Raw genomic sequence first — 11,253 nt, forward strand, 5'->3', positions numbered from 1 at the left:
TACTGCCTACAGTCTGTTTGTTTACTACATGCTGCTCTTACAGCTTCAACTACTTATGTCATATAAAATTGTAAGTCACATGGTATTGTTTCTGATCCAGGGCTGGATGAATGAAAACGTTATAAAGGAGAAGAAAAATGAGAGACTGTACAATGAAGATGAAGCATTTTCAGAATCCACCTTTCAGAGAAACTATACACTTAAAGTCTCATATATGCAAATATAACTCAAGAGAAAGACTAAGGTAAGGTAAGAAATCCTCGGTCATTCAGACAACACAGTATTTGATTTTTTTGCAGTATTCATTTAGGTCCAACTATTTTGCTTCTTTCTCGCAGGGAACACATATGTTGAAGCAAGCGTAGTAAAACCTAGGTCCCCAGAGCTCAAATTTAAACCCTTTACAAACAACAAAAATAAAATGGAGACAGAAATGGGAAAACTGCAATCTGTTCTTGGTTTGCAGAAGCTTCTGTTCAATTCACTTACTGAACAGTGAATCTTCTGCACTACAGCATTAATGAGAACAGATACAAAAAGCTTTCAAACTTAAACAAAGAAATGGCTGCTACTTTAGGGTATTTTCAAGCATTTTCCAGAGATTAATGTATGAGGCAGGTGCTAGAATACCAGCACACAATACTTTAATTTAGTTCAGCATCTCTGCAGGCAGTGGCTTCTCTATTACGGTTAGTTCCCAGAACACAAGAAAATGTTATTGCAGGCCACTTTTAGATTAAAATCCCCAAATAAGCTATTAGACTTTACACACATCAATCTTTTGTAAGTACAATAAGGCAGATTTAATTGGTTTTACTTTCATTTTATAACAAATGTTATTATCTATTATACAAGAAAGCTGTTTAAAAAAGACCCATGAAAAGGATTAGAAAGCAATTCCATAAGCAATTCCATAAGAGATAAAGTAGGGGCAGAGAGTTATTATGGCGGAATGTCAGCAAGTGCATAGCTAAGGTTGTTTACTCAATGCCAAATAATCATCTTTGGAAGTTGAAATAATATAAACTTAAATAGTTTCAAATTAAGGCTTGCAAGAAATTGAGGATTTATTGAAAAAGCAGAGGAAATTGAAGAAAAAAAAAAAACACACCATAAAACGAACCCACATAACAAATATTAACATGCTGATGACGACTGTTTTATCTAAGCTAGTGAGGATGAATAATGCCTGGCCAATAACTTGGCTGCCCTGATCTGCAAAGCTCAGAATGGAAACCAGCTTCATGGAAACTGAGGTATTTGAACACATGGTGCCAGTTTGAACGCGTCAAGCCTGAAAAAACATTTACAAGTTGGTCCTCTGTTGGTTTTCTGTGAACTTCAGCTTCAGATGTTGTGAATTTCTAGAGTTAGAAAGGATGTTTGACATCCTTTGGATGAGTGAACATGGAGAACATTCAATCTTATTTACAGGTGTGTAATTATTCAAGACTCTCCTATGAAGAAAGGCTGGGAGAGCTGAGGTTGTTCAGCCTGGAGAAGAGGAGGCTTCGGGGAGACCTTATTGCGGCCTTTCAAAACTTAAAGGGGGCTTATAAGAAAGATGGGGACAAACTTTTTCGGAGGGTCTGTTGCAACAAGACAAGGGGGAATAGTTTTAAACTAAAAGAGGGTAGACTTAGATTAGATATATAAGAAGAAATTTTTTTACAATGAGGGTGGTGAAACACTGGCACAGGTTGCCCAGAGAGGTGGTAGATGCCCCATCCCTGGGAACATTCAAGGTCAGGTTGGACGGGGCTCTGAGCAACCTCATCTAGTTGAAGATGTCCCTGCCCACGGGGGCAGAGGGGTTGAACTAGATGACCTTTAAAGGTCCCTTTCAACCCAAACTATTCTATTCTATGATTTTACAGTGAGCTTTATCCTGTTGTACGGCTAATGCCCAATACAGTCTGTATTTGTAACAATACCCACACATCTATGTATAAAAATACTTCAGTTCAAAGCCTCAAGCATTTCAGCTAAGGAAGAAGGTCTGTCACCTCTGACCTGTCCTTTTCCCCAGAGGGGCAAACAATACACAGGCAGATATATGCACACAGCCCGCCAGGCTGCATTTTTGTTAGAAGTGTTTTAACCTTTTGATGGGCTTCACTGTCAGTTACAACTTCTGAGAACATTTTAAAGTGGAAAGATATTAATTTAAAAAAAAAAAAACAAACCAAAACAAAACCAAAAAAGAACCCAAAACAAAACAAACCAAAAACCTGTGTTAAAAACAAAACCATATAAAAAAAGAATATACACTTCAACATCTTTCTACGAGAAGGTTTTCAAGCTCTCTGGCAGGACCTGGTCAGGTCCAGAAAGTGCATGCAGATGACAGGATCTGAAAACCTGAGCTTTTACATCAGTAAAGAAGTTTCCATAAAATTCTGTTTCACCTAATTGTAGACTTCAGGCCCAATGTGGAACAAATTAACATAGCTCTGTAACTTATTGGACAGCTGACCTTCCAGTGACCTACCACAGCAATATAGTTTCAAGAGTGAAATCTGCACGCAGAAATTTGTAAAAAAATAAGTTAAATTCAGAACGCTTCATTTACCTGTGTCCATTCTGTATTTGAAATTCTGACAATATTTTTTTATTTTTCACCTTCTGAGGGCTAACATAACTCTTGCTCTCTGACTTCTGTGTCTCTGGCATGTTCCTCTCCCCACCCAAATGGGTTGCTGCCTCTTCCTACTTCTTGCTGCGCTTACAAAGATGTCTGTGCGCACTCTTCCTCCCTCTTTGGCAGTTCTGCTGGCTCTCATTTCCATAGCAGGAAACTCACCTCACTCATAAATCAAAGACCTCTGGAAGAGGTGACTCACCACCTTCCTGTAAGTGGTTAAAATAAAAATGGACTATGATCATTTCTGTGGTCTCCACTGCTCTTTAAGCTCTAGTCCCCCCACCCGCATGCCATAGATTTTATCATCTCCCCGAGTTATTTTCAGCTTTTAGTACAACATATTAAATCTCTTGTGCTTGCCTTTGTCATGTCATTTGATCCTGCTTTCCCTCTATGTCTGCATTCACTGGTCTTCTCTATCATTAGAGCCTCTTCCTTTATTACTATGTGACCAGGGGTCACATCACAGATTGGAATGTCACCTGGAATGTCCCTCTTTATTCAGATGACTAGATTTGGATGTTTTATGCAATAAAACCCAAACATCCCCAATATACAATGAATTTTCTTCCAGCCTTATGGCAGGAATGCATATGCTTCCAAATGTGAACCTGTCACCTCCAAAGTGCATTTTGATCATATGAAATGTATGAATCCATAGCAGGCTGTCAGTCCTGTACCACTATATGTATGTGCATATACATGTTATGATCAAACTGTCATGCAGCTATGGGAACAGAACTGCTTTTTAGTCAACATTATAGGCATAGGGTTGTAGCATCATCTAGCCCTTGAGGACTTCCAGAAAAGGTTGTATAGCTGTAGGCAAAGAGGGAAGGCACCATTGTTTTACAGAAACAGCAAAACAGCTCTGCAAATGGAGTTATGTTTATGAAAAAATAGTTTCTAGATTTAAAACAGAAAGCAAGTTTTTTTTTCCCCCAAATACAACAAACTAGCAGATTTAACAAACCATCTTGATCCTGTATTGACAATGCAGACTCCTAAGCTACTTCACTGACTATTTAATGGCTCCAAATTCTCTCAGTGTAAAGCTCTGCTACTACATTACCATCTGCTAGTGCAGATATACCATGGAAATTCCCCAGGAAATTAGCAGAGCTACCTCCAAGCACAAAGCTCTGCACTGGTGGATTCCCGTGCAGAGTACAGTCCAAGTTCACACTGAGCTGCATACAGGAACATTGATGCACTTTCCCATGGTCAGGCTCAGAAGAGGAACATCATTAGTTCATTTCCAGAACCTAGACCCTATGTTAAAGCACAACCAAACTCCAGCATATAAGAAGGGAAGTTTACGACAGCACAGCAAAGATTTTCTGCTTGTTTATTTTTACTGAATTGAGATCAGTATTTTGAAGTTGAAACATTGTTTTCTGTAAATGAAAGCCAAGCCAGGCAGAAGAGATGTTCTTAACAATAGAAGTTATGGGCCAAATCCTTAATTCTTCTTGGCTCTGGCTTCCAGGAAAGTGAAACATATCCAGCCAGCCAAGGCTTCAGCTACACCTTACTCAGTTTAGCCAGGACATTGCTACCCTTAGTTGACTCTCTTTTCAAACAGAAAGCATGACTGCACTACATAGCGGTCTCAAGAGATACGGTGGTTTCCAGGGGCCAGAGGACAACATGCAGCTTAAGCAGGCCTAGAACTGTACTAGCTGCCATGGGACTGACTTGTGGCCCCAAAGCCAAGGACACAGAAAAGCAACATGAAAGTATACCTGTGCCCTTCATCATGCAGCATCAGCTCCCTGTTCAACCCAGGATCTGTCTCTCAGCATCCAATTCTGACACTATTATAGCATCCAGGTTCTCTTTGCTTTGGGGATTTAGCCAGCCCTCTGACATTTCTTTGATTCGGGGTTTTAAAGCGATACCTTAGCATTCCTTTCCATCTTTCCAGATTTGTAGGGTTTATATTATTTATCTTTTCCATTTGATTAACCAGCTGAAAAATCAATAGCAGTGCATTTTATCAGTTTCAGAAGAGCCCTCTGTTGTGTTGTGCTGCTATTTTAGGAACTAGAGCAGTTTGTGAATCTATACAAGTAGTTTGGCAACCTGCTCTTTCTCCCTTTGCTCTCCCTTTTGTTTTGGACACAACACAGGAATCTTTCTGTGGCTCTGCATGGTGAAAATTGATATAAAGCAGCTTTTGTCAATTTTATATACTTTTTTTCTGTTAAGAAAGTTAATACCACGGAAAAAACTGGTCAGGAGGATCAAATGTTTATGCAGGACGTCATGCTGCTTTGGTGTGCCAACTCTCCAAGAGTCTATAAGGAAGCCAGCCAGACGGGCTCTGAAGCCTGCACCCTGACCCCAGTGACCTCTTAATTTTTCAAAGTTTATCTAGCCCCATCCCAGCAGTACTTGCATTGAAACCGATCCCCTGCTCCTGGATTTTTGGCAGAAGGGGACTTCCTTCATATGGAAAAGTGTTTAATACCAATTTAATGGTCTGTCTAGCCACTGTAAACCCCCAACCCCCTCCCTGAGTCTCCCACTGGCAAGAAACAGTGAAATAATGTGCTTGAAATAGCCCTAAATCTTCAGTGTGATAGATGTTTTTCTAATAAGCATTTTTCTGAAAAAGCCATAGAAGAGAAACTAGCAGCTACAGAGTTGAATGACATCTTTAATAAATTCCTTTTTTTTTTTTTTCCATAAAAAAATAATTTTTTTTCCATTATCTCCTCACTTATACATTTGCATCGTCAGGAATGGGCACCAGCAGAAGCAAAAAGGTTTCCATTTTAAGTCATCAAACTTGCTAGCACCAGAAAAACAAATCACATTTATGCAAATCCACTTTTATGCCAAAAAAGTCTAAGTAACAAGTTTATCTTTGGTTGGAAAAAGACAGACCTTCTTGGCACAATGCCAACAAAAATCCTAACAAAGAAGCTAATAAAAAGGAAATTGAGAGATGCCATAGTTTTCCTAAAGCAATCAGTTTCTTTGTTACTGTAAGAAAGGTGTGGGTTCAAAGGAAGCTGGGACCGTTCTTTGAGATAAGGAAAGGTCTGAAACTTTGCAGCAGGTTGGCTGCGTCAGGGGACAAAGCGTAGTCTCATGCATCCCCTAGTGTCAGGGGAGAACTTCAGCTGTGGAACAAAATGGCAGGCCAGAACCAAGTGATAGATGCAACAAGTTAGCTTGGCATGACACAAATCTTTGAAGAGCTCTGACACCCTTTTAGTCAAGCCATTACATTAGAACAAGGTGCCCTTACGCACTTTGTGGAGGCAGTAACAAAAATTGTTATAGTAGTGATTAGATTTGCTTTCTATCTTTTAAAAAAAAAATCCATCCCCCAATTCTACACTCCTTCAAAGGTGAAAAGCCGGTGGATATCAGCTACTTCCTGCGCCTTGAGGAGAAATGTCAGAAAACTCCATCTGAGAAAACATGAAGAACGTTACAGTCTGCAGTCTACACATACTCCCATTTGGACTTAAAGCATTTAATTTTCCAGAAAGAAGGAGGCTCATTTAGATAGGAACATTGAACAAAACCCCATGGTTTAACGGCAACAAGCTTCACTGTGTTGTGCTGAAATGCCACAGGGCAACGTTTTGCATAGGGCTGTGAAGGATTTGATGTCTTGCACTGCTGCAAGGGATAATCTCCTTTACCCCTTCGCAGCAATACAACATATAGAAAACAATGGAAGGAAGAATGAAAACATTCATATAGATTATCTTATAACATTATTTAAGTTAGCGTTTTCTTGAGTGAATCAAAAAAACTAACTGAAAAGCTAATCTAGAGTGACTGCTGTTTTTTCTCTCTCTAGAAATACAAGTATGTTCTAACATCTTCAAAATGCCAGTTAAATAACAGCAAGGGAGGTACTAAGGAGGATCTCAGATAAAGGCTTGTAATTCCCATCACCTCCTATACTGCCACTCCACTAACATCCACAGCACCTTCCTGCAGTTGAAAAAATCCCATCAGATTGACAAGACCAAATGGTTGCACTCCAAAATATTATGATATTGTGCCACTTTTTCAGCTTTTTGGGAATGGTCAAGAGGGAAAAGTACCACATCAGCCTGTTCTATAGCAGTCCTAGGGCTGACGTCCCAGTCTCAGACTGAAGCCCAGTGATCAAAATAAATGTTATTCTCTTTCATATGGCTGCCAGAAATGTGAACATTTTCAAAAGTGGAAAAGTGAGAGAGATGGGAAAGGGAGGAGACCATGAAGAAACACAAAGTTCAGATGGAGCTTTCCTGGACTTTCTGATGTCTCCAGAGGACACATTCTGCACAGCGCTGGGGAAGGCCAGTCTTCAACTGTAAAATCCACTGCTCTATCTCATGGTTTTGAGCTCTCAAGCAGTGCCAACACGTCAGGAACTATAGCTTTCAGGAAGGAATTCAGACTTTATTTCTTTGGCAACAAACAGTATGCTCATCTCTAATTCCCTTTCTACATACCACATGGTGGCACAGCCCTCGAATTATGTCAGTCTCAACACACCATATGTACTGTTAAAAACAGCACAGCTCGCGCACTCTGTAACCACAAAGAATCTAAAGAGATGAGTGAGGGACCTTTTCTGAAAAATGGTTCCAAGTGATCAAAGAAAATCAAAGTTTCTTCGGAAAAAACAGGTTATGATACATCATGATGCAAGTTATCCAAGGCTATGAAAACACTCAATCAACTCTAGTTGTGCAACTGTGTTTTTTGGAATTTCTCTAAATCCATTGCATTGGGTAACTATAAAACAGGAGGAAGGAGGTGAAACATTATGCATGAGGGTGGTTTGGAAGTTTATAGAAAAAAATGTGTAATTAGTTATGATATATTTGTTCAATGCTTCTGAAATGTGGTTATGGTGCTATGTAATCATAACTGCTATGCTTGCTCCTTTGGGGTCCTACAATTTAGCTTACAAATAGTTCAGCTAGAGAGTTTTCCCCACTCCCATCCTTTCACTGTTAAGTGTTCTTTTCTTACCCCCAGAGATCAAAGAGATGTTTTTGTGGTTTGCTGTTCCATCCACATTCCCTCTCCCTCCTCTCTTCCTTCCTTCCTCTGCCCTCACTGCAGCACATCACCCAGCAGCCTCAGGCATGAATCACTCACACGCGCACACACACAGCAGCCGCCACGGTTCGGATGAACTCATGAAGCCGGTATCCTGCTCTGGACATTACCTTACGTTTCAGCAGCTCCCTGACTCTTACTTTTGGTGCATTGAATTCACTACTAGCTTGGCAATGTGTGCCTGGGTGTTTGTCTAACTTTTAGGTCTGATTTTGATTCTGAGTCAAATCAAGTACCTTTGAGTACTTGATACAACAGATAAGAATGAGTCCAGTAGGTAAACAATAATTTAGAGAAAAGTCTTCAGAGTCCTTTTTTCCTGGACTCTGCTGCTACCTCATTCCCACATTCAGCCTTGGCAAGGCTGAAGTTACTTGTTTGATCGGGAGAGGACAACAGTTTTGTTTTCCAAGAGGATTCTGGTGCAGCTGGGGAGTAAGAGGAGAGACTTCATTTTACAGGGACATCAAATACAAAAAACACTTCTCAGAGTGGAATATCCTCCCATTAGGCCAATTCAGGGAAAGTTTTAGCAAACACTTTAAAATAAATGAGTTATAGCTTTTTTCCTGGCACGTTACTGGATAATGGTCAACTGAGAGCTCAGATCATGACAGATCTCACCTATTGCTTGTTTTCTTTTTTATCCCATCACACAAAACAGGCTTGCACACTGTTAGAAGTTTCCAACAAAACAGGCTTGCACACTTAGAGGTTTCCTCACAAGCATTTGTTTTCCATGCATTAGTATAGAGACATCTTCTGTACAGTTTTGCCTATGAGGCTAGCCAGTGAAAAAATAACTTATAGTTTAAGCAAAACCTGCATTGATATTTGTCCGCCTTTTCAGGCAGGTTGAATGATTTTTTTGAAAGGCATGATTAAATATTACTTGTGAACCATTCCATAAGTAATGCTTGCACACAGTGCACTACAGTATTGAATATTCAAATTTCCAGGTATTCTGGCTGGACTCTCAGATACATGGTCTGTTATGGGCTTCCCCAGAGGATAAGCAGAACCTTCATCTCCCTTGTGAATATTCACAACTATATAATTCAAATTCACTGTCACAAATAAGTCTGTTATATAGCGCTGTTGAATTTGTTGTCAAAGTAATCAGCCCTGTCAAGACCTTCTCTTGCATTTATTTATTCAAAATAAATTTTGAGGAAGGAAACAAAGCAACAGAGTTAAACAGAGTTAACAGTTAAAAAAAATATTTTAAATCTCAAGGTTTTTTTCAGCTTTCTATTAAAAATACCAGAAAACTACAGTATGTATGAAGACAAGGACAAATAATTCAAAGCATTATGAATAAATCAGCAACTGAGTGTGTATAAACATCACCTCTCATTCTATGTGGAGAATACATGACTATACTTGATGTGAAGAGGCGCGTTGAGGATGCACTGTCACTTTCATAGGAAGTCCCCTAATTCCTGCTTCAGGATTTTTGATTTTATAGCACATGTGGATGGCATTGTCCTGCTCTTCAGCTTGCTTGAAATTGTTTACAGTGTATTATTACTTCACTGTTAATAAAGGACACGGTACAAGAGTACTGCCAAGCAGTATTTTTTTGGTGGGGCAGAATAGGTCTTAATTACAAACACATGAGCTAAAGAAAAAAAAAATACTGTCAAGGGGCAGCTTTATTTTCCCAAAGGAACATCTGTTACTAACACATCTCATGAAAATACATACATTAAACCAAAAGTCCAAAGCAGAACCTGTCTTCAAACACTGTTCAATAAAAGTCTACGATCCCTGGAAAACCTCTTTAAAATCCCCAGCAACCCATAGGCTTGAAGAGAACCATTTCCTCTGTATACAGTGCAGCTCTTCAGAACTGCAGCCATTTGGCAGTGAGTTTGCAAAGCCACAAAAGGATGGGAATTAGCCATGTCAGCATCTTCCCTGGCTGCAGAACATAGCTCAATCCTTCACCCTGCCAAAAATCAGTTGTAAAAGCCAGTGTGACAGCCTAGAGGAAGGTAATCCTCGCCAGCTGTTTCCAACTGAAGCCAACCACAACGGTAGCACAGCAAGCACCAACATGCATCAACTAAGAAGCTACCTGAGAAGTGGTAAAGATGAAGTCTGATTCCAGGATCAATAAAATGCCTCCAGGATGCTGACATTATTTAGTTCACTTCAGCTAGCTGATTCAATAGGGATTGTTGCAATGTGCTGGCCACACATGACAGCAGGTTATTAAGGACTTCAGTACTGGGAATGGGAAATTCTCATCTATCCATCACCTTTGGAGAGTGAGGAAAAAGCCTAACTATTCTTATACAGAACTGCTAACCAGAGTAGCCCAGCCTAAATGGATTTCAAACCTTGATTAATAACCAGATTTTATTAATAGGTAGGCAAAAAGGGGTTTTTTTGTCCCCCTTCTCTTCAGTGTGTCTCAGCTGCTACCTACCCACATGTCCTATGAGCATGTGCAGCCTGTAGAGAAATACTGATTGAGGCACAACAATTCACCAGTAATTCACACCATGTTCAGTTAAACTTGAGGGGGCTGAGACCAAACAACCTGTCTTGTCTTTCCAGTGCTTTTGCTGATAGTAACTTTAAGGATGTCAGATCTGTTCTTACTTGTTCATCTTAACTTCTTCCTTTACACTTACTGAAACAACAAAAGAGTTCTGTAACATATGTGTAGAAATGATGAAGGCTTACAGCTGTCATCTAAATATTTTTATTGAAACTATAATTAACCGTTTCTAAGAGCTTGGCTTTACTACAAAGATAGTAAGTCAGAATAAGAGTATTAAGTTTCCTCCATTATCAATCAGCAATTTCTGTTCTAATGCCGCACTCTAATACCTTTGAGGCACCCTCTCTTCTTACTACTGTTTTGCTCAAGGGAAAAAGTGATGGCTTTTTCTTATGTTATACACCATTAAATAACACAGCGTAAGCTACATGCTTACGCTACACTAAATGCACCATTCTGCTAATCTACACAGATAACTAAATTTAATTACATTAATAATTGTTGTGGTTTAGTATGGTGCCAAAATTTACCTCTTACCTTGTTAGACCTACAATTTAATTAGTAGCAGTGAATACAATCTTAAATGAGCGATATTATCTAAACAATTATTTAAGGGGTGTTGCTGTTGTTTCTGCGCTAAACAAACCGAGCTACTTTCACTCCACTAGTGAGAACTGAAGCGATAGCCCAGACGCATGTGGCATGAGGAGCAGATCTCTTTGGATCCACTGACATCAGTGTTAAGGGCCAGCTACAGCAATATAGTAATTTCAGTAACTGCCAACATTCAAGATTCCTGGAAGTTTAGTTTTATCTGATTTGCACTAAATCCACATTAGTCCTTATACCTCAGACAAGGTTCTGGGCTGAACCTATATTTACCAACACTCACTCCCACCTTGAGCTTTTTGTTTCTGATACAGGACAGACAGAAACCTCTGTCAGGTTCTTTCCTCCCTAACATAAGCAAAACCAAGTCTCCTTAATTCATTTGAATTCAAACTAAATCCTC

The sequence above is a fragment of the Calonectris borealis genome, chromosome 11 (genome assembly GCF_964195595.1).
Source record: "Calonectris borealis chromosome 11, bCalBor7.hap1.2, whole genome shotgun sequence".
NCBI lineage: Eukaryota > Metazoa > Chordata > Aves > Procellariiformes > Procellariidae > Calonectris > Calonectris borealis.